The 11,273-nt window shown below is 41.0% G+C and overlaps 1 pseudogene; it reads right to left on the reverse strand.

Moving 5' to 3' along the window:
• Nucleotides 1-2,175: 2,175 nt before the first annotated feature.
• On the reverse strand, nucleotides 2,176-11,009 carry LOC139080871 (uncharacterized; annotated as a pseudogene).
• Nucleotides 11,010-11,273: the final 264 nt, after the last annotated feature.

An 11,273-nucleotide genomic window follows, 5' to 3' on the forward strand; every position in this document is an offset into this window, starting at 1 on the left:
GGAAGATGTACACCTGTGCTTTCTTGTAATAATTTTATAGTTGCAGCTCTTACATATAGGTCTTTGATACACTTCCAGTTAATGGCTATATATGGTGTGAGATAGGGGTCCAGTTATCCCAGCAAGATTTGTTGACAAAACTGTTCTTTTGCCATTGAATTGTCTTAGCACCCTTGTTGAAAATCAACTGACCATAGATGTATTGGTTTATTTCTAGACTCTCAATTCTATTTCATTGATCTATATACCTATCTTCATACCAGTATCACACTATTCTGATCACTGTAGCTTTGTCGTAAGTTATTAAACATAAAAGTGTGAGTCCTCCAACTTGTTGCTCTTTTTCAAGAATCTTTTGGCTATTCTGAGTCCCTTGAGTTTCCATATGAATTTTAAGATCAGATACCCAATGTTGGGGCAGAAAAGGCAGCTAGAATTTTCATAGAGATTGCATTGATCATCTTGGGGAGTATTACCATCTTGACAATATTAAGCCCTCCAATCCATAAACTTAAAATATCTTCCCTTTCAATTTTATTCAATGATTTTTTTATAATTTTTAGTGTACAAGTCATTTATTTATTTGGTTAAATTTATTCCTAAATATTTTATTCTTTTTTGATGCTGTTGTTGATTGCTAGTGTACAAAAATATAACTAATTTTTTATATTGATCCTGTATCCTGCACTGTTTCTTAACTCATTTATTCATTTCAATAGTTTGGGTGTGTGTGGATTCTTCAGGATTTCTTATATGCAAGATCATGTAATCTGAAAGTAAATATAGTTTTACTTTCTTCCTCCCAACCTGGATGGTTTTATTTCTGTTTGTTTCAGTTTTAATAAGGTTTAATAGACAAATAAAAATTGTATATATTTAAGGTGTACGAGTTGATGTTTTAATAGACACATACATTGTGAAATGATCACCACAATAAAGTTAACTAACATACCCATCCTCTAACGTAGATATGTCTTTTTGTATGTGGTGAGAACACTTCTTCGCAAATTTCAAGTTTACAATACAGTATTGCTAACTACATTTGTCATGCTGTACATTAGATCTCTAGAACTTATTTGTCCTGCATAATAGAAACTTTTCTCATCTCTCCATTTTACTCTTACCCCAGCCCCTGGAAACTACCGTTATATTTCTTGCTTCTATGATTTTTAACAATTTTAGATTCCATATTGTATTAGTCACAGTTCTCCAGAGAAACAGAACTAATAGGATAGATAGATAAATAGATAGGGAAATAGATAGATAGATAGATAGATAGATAGATAGATAGATAGATAGATGATAGATAGATAGACAGACTGACATAGACATAGACATAAATATACATATAGATAAGACGAGACTTATTATAGGAATTGGCTCACATTATTATGGAGGCCAAGAAATCTTAAGATCTGTCATCTGCAAGCTAGAGAACTTGGAAAGCTTGTGGTGTAATTCAGTCTGAGTCTAAAGGCCTGAGAATTGGGGGACTGATGGTGTAAGTCCCAGTCTAAGACTAAAGGCCAGGAACCAGGAGTGCTAATGCACAAGGGCAAGAGAAGATGGGTGTCCTAGCTCAAGCAAAGAGAGTAAATTTGCCCTTCCTCTGCCAATTTGCCCTATTCAGGCCCTCAATGGATTGGATGATGCCCACCCATATCAGTGAGGGTGATCTTCTTTACTCACTCTACCAATTCAAATGTTAGTCTCTTCTGGAAATACCCTCACAGACACATCCAGAAATAATGTTTTACTAGCTATCTGGGCATCCCTTAACCCAGTCATGTTGACACATAAAATTAACCATCATAAACCCACCCCTTGTCAACTTGGCACCCATATATATCTCCTTAAACCACACAATCTCCAAATAAAGAAAATAACAAGATCATAATTCCAACTAACCTGATACAGGTATCCTGCATGCAATGGAACAGGCACTATTCCTTTCCCCAGAAGAGGAGGTAGAGTCCTTGAGTGATGTTTACTCTTCTCCTGATATCCTCTAACTGAAATACTATTATGTAAAATTAGCAATACTTAAATACCAATATAAAGTCAATCAGCTTTTGTTACAAGATATTTGCTTAATTTATGTGTATATATATATATATATATACACACACACACAAACATATTTATAACAAAATAAAGAGGAAATACTCGTGACAATTACAGTCCTCATTTCTGTAACTGATCGGTGGTTGTAGCTGGTATTTATAACTACCTTCTGCTACTACCCATTCTGTATTCCCTTTGCCTTCAGCAAGCACCTTAGTTAGTCACTGTTATTTAGCTGGCAGGGTAACCCCAACTTTCACTCCTGAAGGGTCCGGGCTATTAGTAATCCTGCTTGGTTTGGTTTGTTGTATTTTCCATTGACTTTGATCACAAGGCATGATAATACTAAGAGAGGCTCTAAGGGATCTCTTGTATTCCAGACATACTCTTCCTTACTTCCATTGTATAGTAGTAGTCCAAGTTTCCCTTGACAGTCAGGATCAGTCACCCCAGGCAACACCATAACTCCTTTCTTTGCCTGTTGATTCAGAGACATGAGGAGCCCAAAGTGGCTGGGTGGCAGTCTTAACCTCCAGTTCAATGGAATCATTGTTGTGTGTCCTGATAGAAGCTTTTCTGCCTCTGGCACTAAGACCTCTAGGCCTGGAGAAAACAAAGTCATGAAAACAGAAAGCAAAAATTTTGCTAGTGGGTCACTATGGGTAATAGTAAGTGGTGCACTTCCATTTGCACCCCTTGATTCCTGGACCTGTGAATCCTGACTATTGGAGAAACAACACCATTCAGAGCTTACACAGCTTTCTAGAAAACCTTAGCCCACTCCTGAAAGGTATTGCCACATAGCTGGCGCTGTAACTAAATCTTCAAAAGGTCATTTCACTGTTCTATTAAGCAAGCTGCTTCAGGATGGTAGGGAATGTGGTAAGGCCAATGAATGCCATGAGCATGGGCCCACTGTCACATTTCTTTTGCTGTGAAGTGAGTTCCTTGATCAGAGGCAATGCTCTGTGAAATACCATAATGGTGAATAAGGTATTCTGTAAGTCCACAGATGGTAGTTTTGGAGGAAGCATTGCATGAAGGGAAGGTAAATTTGTATCCAGAGTAAGTGTCTATTCCAGTAAAGACAAACGCTGCCCCTTCCATAATGGGAGTGGTCTAATGTAATCAACCTGCCACCAGGTAGCTGGCTGATCATGTTTGAAAATGGTGCCATGTTGGGGGCTCTGTGTTGGTCTCTATTGCTGGCAGAATGTGCAGTCAGTGGCAGCAGTAGCCAGGTTGGCCTTGGTGAATGGAAGTCTACATTGCTGAGCCCATGCATAACCACCATCCCTGCCACCATGGTCACCTTGTTCATGAGTCCATTGGGCAAGGACATGTGTGTCTGGAGAGAGAGGCTGAATGGCATCCACAGAATGGGTCATTCTATCCACTTGATTATAAAAATCTTCCTCTGCTGAGGTTACTCTTTGGTGAGCATTCACATACACAAATATCTTCATGGGTTTTTTTTCCCAATCAGAGACGTCTGTCCACATACCTCTTCTGTAAATTTCTTTGTCACCAATTTTTTGATCATGTTCCTTCCAAGTCCCTGACCATCCATTCAAAACATTGGCCACAGCCCATGAATTGGTATATAATCACAGGCCGGTCACTTCTCCTTCCAAGCTAAGTGAACAACCAGCTTCACTGCCCAAAGTTCTCCCACTAGGAGGATCTCCCTTCACCACTGTCCTTCAAGGATGTTCCAGATAAGCACTATAGTGCTGCAGCTATATTTGGATGATGACTGCGTATCATGTAGAACCATCTGTAAACCAGGCCCAAGTCTTTTCTTCTTCTGTCAACTGATTGGTTGTAGGAAACTCCCCATGAAGCCATAAGTGCAGGCTGGGAGAGAAAAGGCAGTGTAGCAAGAGTGAGGACCATAGGCATTTGGGCCACTTCTTCATGCAACTTACGTATGCCATTAGTGCCTGCTTAAACCTGATCATATATATACTACTCCCATTTGATGATGGAGCGTTGCTATGAATCCCCAACTCTATGGCTTGGTGGATCAGATAATACCCAGTTCATGATGGGCAGCTCAGGTTGCATGGTAACTTGGTGGCTCATGGTCAAGTGCTCAGTCTCAAAGGCCCAGTAGCAGCCTAAGAGCTATTTCTGAAAAGAAGAGTAGTTATCTGCAGATGATGGCAGGGCCTTGCTCCAAAATCTTAAAGGCCTGAATTGCAATTCACCTATAGGGACCTGTCAACGGCTTCAAATAGGATCTCTGTCTACTACTGACACTTCAAAGCACCATTGGATCTGCTGGATCATATGGCCCAAGTAGAACAGCTTGCACAGCAGCCTGAATCTGTTGCAGAGCCTTCTCTTGTTCTGGGCTTCACTCAAAACCAGCAAATTTTCAGGTCACTCAGTAAATGGACTGGAGTAACACATCCAAATGAAGACCATGTTGCCTCCAAAATCCAAAGAAGCCCACTAGGCATTCTGCCTCTTTCTTGGTGGTAGGAGGGACCAAATGCAACAATCTTTATCCTCCACCTTAGAAGAAATGTCTTGATATGCCCCACAACTGGATCCCTAGAAACTTCACTGAGGTAGAAGGCCCCTGAATTTTAGTTGAATTTATTTCCCACTCTCTGACACACAACTGTCTCACCAATAAGTCTAGATTAGTCTCTATTTCTCATTCACTAGGTCCAACCACATAATGTCATCAATGTAACTTACCGGTGTGATATCTTGTGGAAGGGAGAGGCAATCAAGATACCTGTGAACTAAATTATGACATAGAGCTGGAGAGTTATATACCCCTGAGGTAGGATAGTGAAGGTATATTGCTGTCCTTGCTAGCTGAAAGCAAACTGCTTCTTGAGGGCCTTCTGGATAGGTATGGAGAAAAAAGGCATTTGCCAGATCAATAGCTATATACCAGGTACCAGAGAATGTGTTAATCTGCTCAAGCAATGAAACCACATTTGGTACAGCACCTGCAATTGTAGTCACTACCTGGTTAAGCTTACAACAATCCACTGTCATTCTCCAAGATCCATCTGTCCTCTGCATAAGACAAATAGGAGAGTTGAAGGGGGATGTGGTTGAAATCAACAACCCTGCATCTTTCAAGTCCTTGATGGTGGCACTAATCTCTGAAATCCCTCCAGGAATGTGGTACTATTTTTTACTTATTTTCCTAATTAGAGGCAGTTCTATTGGCTTCTACTTGGTCTTTCCCACTATAATAGCCCTAGCTCCACAGGTCAGGAACAAGTGTGGGGATTCTGCCAGCTGCTACATATGTCTATTCCAATTATGCATTCTGCAACTGAGGAAATAACCACAGGATGGATTTGAGGACCCACTGGACTCACTGTGAGATAGATTTGAGCTAAAGCTCCATTGATCACCTGACTTCCATAAGCCCCTACTCTGACTGGAGGACCACAGTGATGCTTCAGGTCTCCTGGAATCAGTGTCAGTTTAGATCCAGTGTCTAGTGGTCCTCAACAGGTCTGATTATTTCCTTTTACCCAATGTACAGTTACCCTGGTAAAAGGCTGTAGGTCCCTTTGGGAGAAATATTAACAGTATAAATTTTCAGTAGTGAACCAAGGTCTTTTCTCAGGGAGACTCAGCCTACCCTTCATTCAGGGAATTTGGGGTCTGTAAACTGTTTCAAGTCTGGGAATTGATTGAGGGACTGTGACTTTCTGTTTTTATGATTTGAGTTATACCTTTTCTACTTGGCCTAGAACATTTCTGTTTATACAGATCAATTAAGGATCTAGTAGGCTTCCTATTTATTTCACTTTCTAGAACACCATAATTAACTAGCAAGTGCCATAAATCTGCATGAATCTGACTATTCTGATTACTGCTTTTACTCTGCTGTCCGTTCCAGTAACCACACCCACCTTGCCTTTGGTGGTTGAGTGCCACCATTAGGCCCCTGCCACCCCAGGGGTCCAATTAATCCTGTTGCATTTAGGTTTTTAAGTTGAGTGGCTGTGGTTCCCACTGTAAGGTCTGGCCAACAGAAAAAAGCGATCACAGAGCTCTTCAAGGATGTTAGGGTTCCATTCATGAATTTATTTCTCAAAGTATTGGTGAGGTATGTCTTCTAGACCCTCCTAGTGTGGATGAATAGGTCTTAAATGACAAATCCACTCTAACATTCCAATCTCATTAAGCCTCTGAACCCGTTCCTCTATATTAAACCAAGAGAGGTTGGGCATTTCCAATTTGCACACAGTGGGCCATCTTTGGTTTATATTTAAGCCAATCAACCACCAAAAAATAATGCCTTTCTAACTTCCCAAACTACAACATTAAATGCAGAATCTCTGCTCTCTGAGCTGTTGGAGGAGGTCACTGAGAAGACATGACCACCTGTTGACCGACAAGCTGGACTCAGGTAATTGGAGACTCTTTACCCCCTCCCCTGTCCTTGTGATGTATATTCTGCCTGCCATTTCTACACTAGGAACTGTTTCCAAGATGCAGCCTTGAGAGAACAATGTGTTGTTGAGACCATCTGACCTCAGATGGTTGAGACCATCTAACGGAGTATGTGACCAAACTCCGTTAAGGCCTCTATATAAACTTTTAAGATTCTGGTGGGAAGGTGTGCAGATCTACTCATATTTCAGCCCCCCAAGATTAGCCTCATATGTAAATTTCCTTGCCTATTAAAACAGCCACCTACCAATCTAGAGCTCTCTACCCCTTTCTTCAATTTCTCCTTGTCCTTCATGTATGAGAGCCAGTTTTGAATTTCACTTGTGGAAATCCCAAGGTTGTGAACCAACAATTGGTGAGCCAGCCACAGGAGACTGGAGAAATGGGTCTTGGGAAAGAGACCTTCAAGGGAAATCCCAAGCTGGCCATCAACCTTTATGGGGGAGGGGTGGCCTGAATGTTAGATGCTTGTGGACTGCCACACGAGTATGGGGACGCCCCAAAAGTGCTGGGTGGATTCATGCATTTCTTTGAGGAACTATGCACAGTGCACTACAGAAAAGAAGGTAAACAAATGGCTGCCGCAGTGGGCTGGTCTCCACTGTGGGCAGTTTGGATGGCCACAAATACCCAACTAGAGGCTAAAGCTCAAGGTAGAAAGTTGGAAGAAGAGCTGAGGTTAGAGAAAGATGTGCAGTTGTCCACAACTCTGCTAGCTTTGGGGTAGCAGACAAGGTGGGAGAGTAGGATATCAAATTGGAGACCTTAGCGTGCTGTTCTGCAAAGCTAGGAGGGAACAAGCTGCCACAGATTAAGGTCCAAATGCTTGTGATGAAGCCTGACTAGGAGGCTAAGAGATGGAATTCCTAGGAAAGTGAGGAGAACAAAGGGGAGGATGTTGTGGTGATTGACAGTGAAATGCTTGGTTAAGTTCAGTGCTCTCTACTTTGGTGGCCTGGGTTTGGTTCCCGGGAGCAGACCTACACCACTTCTCAGTGGCCATGCTGTGGTGGCAGCTCACATACAAAAAGAGGAAGATTGGCAACAGATGTTAGCTCAGAGCAAATCTTCTTCAGCAAAAAACCCCCAAAAAACAATGAGCTTTAACATCAACCGTGTACTTATGTAAAACTAAAACAATTTTTTTTTCATTTACTAGAAAGACAAAGTTTTCTTGGATTATTTGTTTGTTCTTGATAAGATTGTGAAAGGTTTTCCTTTACTTTTTAAGTAATCTGGCTAGAAACCAAAAATTCTGTGTTTTATCAAAGTAATTTTCTGTGCTTCATGTTGTCTTTATCAGATTTTTGATTACTTAAGGAAATTGAGTCTTTTCTATTAAAAGAGCTAATTTTTTTACAACTACATAGCTTTCTGTATTTGCCTTTAAGTCTTTGTCACATTAGTGCTTGGCATCTTCAAAAGTCAATATATGGGACAGTGAAGTGGGAGTTGGCAAATGACGGGATGAGGATTAGGAGGTTGTCACAGACGTAATGAGGAGTCAGATCAATAGAGTCTTACAGGCTGCTGGCTTCTAGGTGAGTGAACTGAGGGCCATTAGAGGATTATGAGCAGAAAAGTGACAGGTTATGTTTAGGCAGGATCACTCCGGCTGCTGGTGGAGAATAGACTGAAGTGGGGACGGGGCAAAGTCAGGAAGATCAGTTAGAGGGTGTGAACCTGAGTGGCAGAAGGGGTGTATGGAAATGGACAAAGTTTGAATCTATTCAGAAGGTAGGGTTGATAGGATTTGCTAATGGACCAAATGTGGAGTGTGAAAGAAAGGAAGGAGTTAAGATGAGCAACCTGAAAAATGGAGTTGGAATTTCCACATATAAAATTCCATGTGTTCTTTGAGTGAAATTTGTTGAGTTCTGGAATATATGCCACATCTGGGTTAAAGTGGAGAAGGCAGAACAGCAGCAAAATGGGAGGTTGAAATGAGATTGAGAGTTCTGTGGAAGATAAAACACAAGAGGTGGCCAAGAGAGGTAGGTCCTTGGGATTCACTGAAATCCCATAGAGAATATGGGACTTCCCAAGAGATGTGAGGCAGGGATTATGAATTTTATTTATGATATCAAAGAATAGTGTGACTTCAGTCAACATTTGTAGCTTATACAGTGAGTACTTTCCAGTCACAGCTGAGTAAGTATGTGGCTAACCTATATCTGAATGGTTTTTGCCAAAGTATGGACAAATATTTGTAACTTCATTTTTTAGAAAATAAAAATAAGTTAAAAATACTGAAACTGCCACTTCTGCCAAACACTTGATTTATGACCACGAACTAGCAATGATTTGAGGACCATACTTTAAAAAACACTGATCTAGGGTTTTTACATTAGGTTTATGTTTGTGAATTCCATTGCACAATCTGCTTACTTTACTCATACTTAGACAATGTATAATTATCAAATGTTTATGGCAATTATGACAATTAAAAGCACTGAGCAAACATGTATCTGATAAAGCAAAGGACATATTGGACATTTACTTCATAATTTTTCTTATTTACTGAGGCTGCAAACTGCCATCTGACAACAAAATATACAGTGCATTTTTATCTTCAGTCAACAGCATTTAAAAATTTTGAATTTGAGGCCTGGCCCCATGGCCAAGTGGTTAAGTGCCATGCGCTCCACTCGGAGGCCCATGTTCGCAGGTTTGAATCCTGGGCACAGACCCACTCCACTCACCAGCCACACTGTGGAGGTGTCCCACATACCAAAAAAAAAATAGAAGAAGATTGGCACAGATTTTAGCTGAAGGCTAATCTCCCTCAAGCGAAAAAAGAGGAAGATTGGCAATGGTTGTTAGCTCAGGGTGAGTCTTCTTCAGCAAAACACATAAATAAAATAAAATAAAATTGAATTTGAATGTCTTTAGACAGGATCATATTCTCTCGCTCTGCTACATGCTCATCTCCTCCCTGTATCCAGCTTGGGTTCTCCATGATGTATGTTACCACCCTGGCCCTTAAGTCAGCATTTGAGATTCCTGGTCTCTACTATGTGTATCTATTACGTGTGACTGTCAAAGTCTGGATGTATCGATGAGAGTGTGTGTGTGTGTGTTTGTGTGTGTGTGTATGGAGAGAAGACAGAGAGAGAGAGAGAGAGAGAGAGAGCAGGAATTATATAAGTACCCCAGTCTGGCAGCCTCCACACCCTGGAGGAAAATATTTTGTGTTCAACAGAGTTGCTAAAGTTCTGACCTGCCTCAAACAAAGTTTTGTTGTTGTTTCTTATGTCTACTCAGAGATGGAGAAAGCACCCTGGTGCAATATGAATATAAACCAGTGAGAGCACATGGCAGGGGGCTCTGTGGATACTATTTTATCTCCTTTATTTCTTCGTCTCATTGTCCAATGAGGCTGGGGAGAAGCTGATATTTTAGGATAGTCTGTTAAGGCAAGAGACAACAATGAAAGCTTCAGTAAAGCATGACAATACTTTTTGCTTTGGAAGGATGATGATAGGCAAAGCTGGTGTGTGTTTAGGATTTGCAGTTAGGTTTCTAGTGGTGTAATCCAAAATGCAATGAACATGCAAGGACTCATTAACATGATCCATTACTGAGATTATGGAAGGAGAAACTAACCTCATCAAAGGACTCGGAGAACTAACCTTCTATTTAGTCTTCCGCATAAGATGCAATGGTATGCCAAAGGATTTAACCAAAGGCACACATAAGGTAAATGGGGCTCTATTCTCAATTCTTTTTTTTTTTTAATTCAGGTTCTTCTTTTTTAAAGATTGGCACCTGAGCTAACATCTGTTGTAAATCTTCTTTTTTTTTCCTTCTTTTTTTTCTCTCCAAAGTCCCCCAGTAGATAGTTGTATATTCTAGTTGTAGGTCCTTCTGGTTCTGCTTGTGTGGGATGCCGCCTCAGCATGGCCTGATGAGCAGTGCTGTGTCTGTGACTGGGATCTGAACCAGCGAAACCCTGGGCTGCTGAAGTAGAGTGTGTGAACTTAACCACTTGGCCACAGGTCTGGCACCTCAATTCCTAATACTGGCATGAAGGCATTACTCTTCTACACTTGTATAAATAATCTTACCCCTTTTAAGATCAGGTCATTTAGTTATACTTCCCTGTAACCTTCAACATTGCTATTATTTAGGAACCCACCACCAAAACCATATACATGTATTCATCAGTGACTCTGGCACTTTGATTCACATTGTTCATTTCTATTATCAGATTCTATCAGTAATGGGGCTGGGCTGGTGGCATAGTGGCTAGGTTCATGTGCTCTGCTTTGGTGGCCCAGGGTTCACAGGTTTGGATCCCGGGTGTGAACCTACACACCGCTCATCAAGCCATGCTGTGGCAGTGTCCCACATACAAAATAGAGGAAGATTGGCAACAGATGTTAGCTTAGGGCCAATCTTCCTCACCAAAAAAAAAAATCTATCAGTAGTTTGGCAGTTAATTACCCATTCACATTCTTAGGTTCATTGTTCTGTGACTCCAAAAGCATCCATCTCCACTCTACCATGGTAGCTTATGCTCATAGACACGCACTATACCTTGTCACCACTGACACCTATTTTATCCTTGAAAAGTGAAAAACTAACCTTCTACTTGTAGACACATTACTTTTTTACTCCAATTTTGACCCCAGCAAGGCCTGTGATCTTAACTCCTCTATTGCCTCTTAACACTTTAGATCCCTGCCTTTTATTCTATCTAGCCTGAACCACACAGCCCATCACTCCAACCAGTCTGGTGCCAGGACCCTGAGGGCCATTGCCTCCTAGTG

This window comes from Equus przewalskii, chromosome X (genome assembly GCF_037783145.1).
Source record: "Equus przewalskii isolate Varuska chromosome X, EquPr2, whole genome shotgun sequence".
NCBI lineage: Eukaryota > Metazoa > Chordata > Mammalia > Perissodactyla > Equidae > Equus > Equus przewalskii.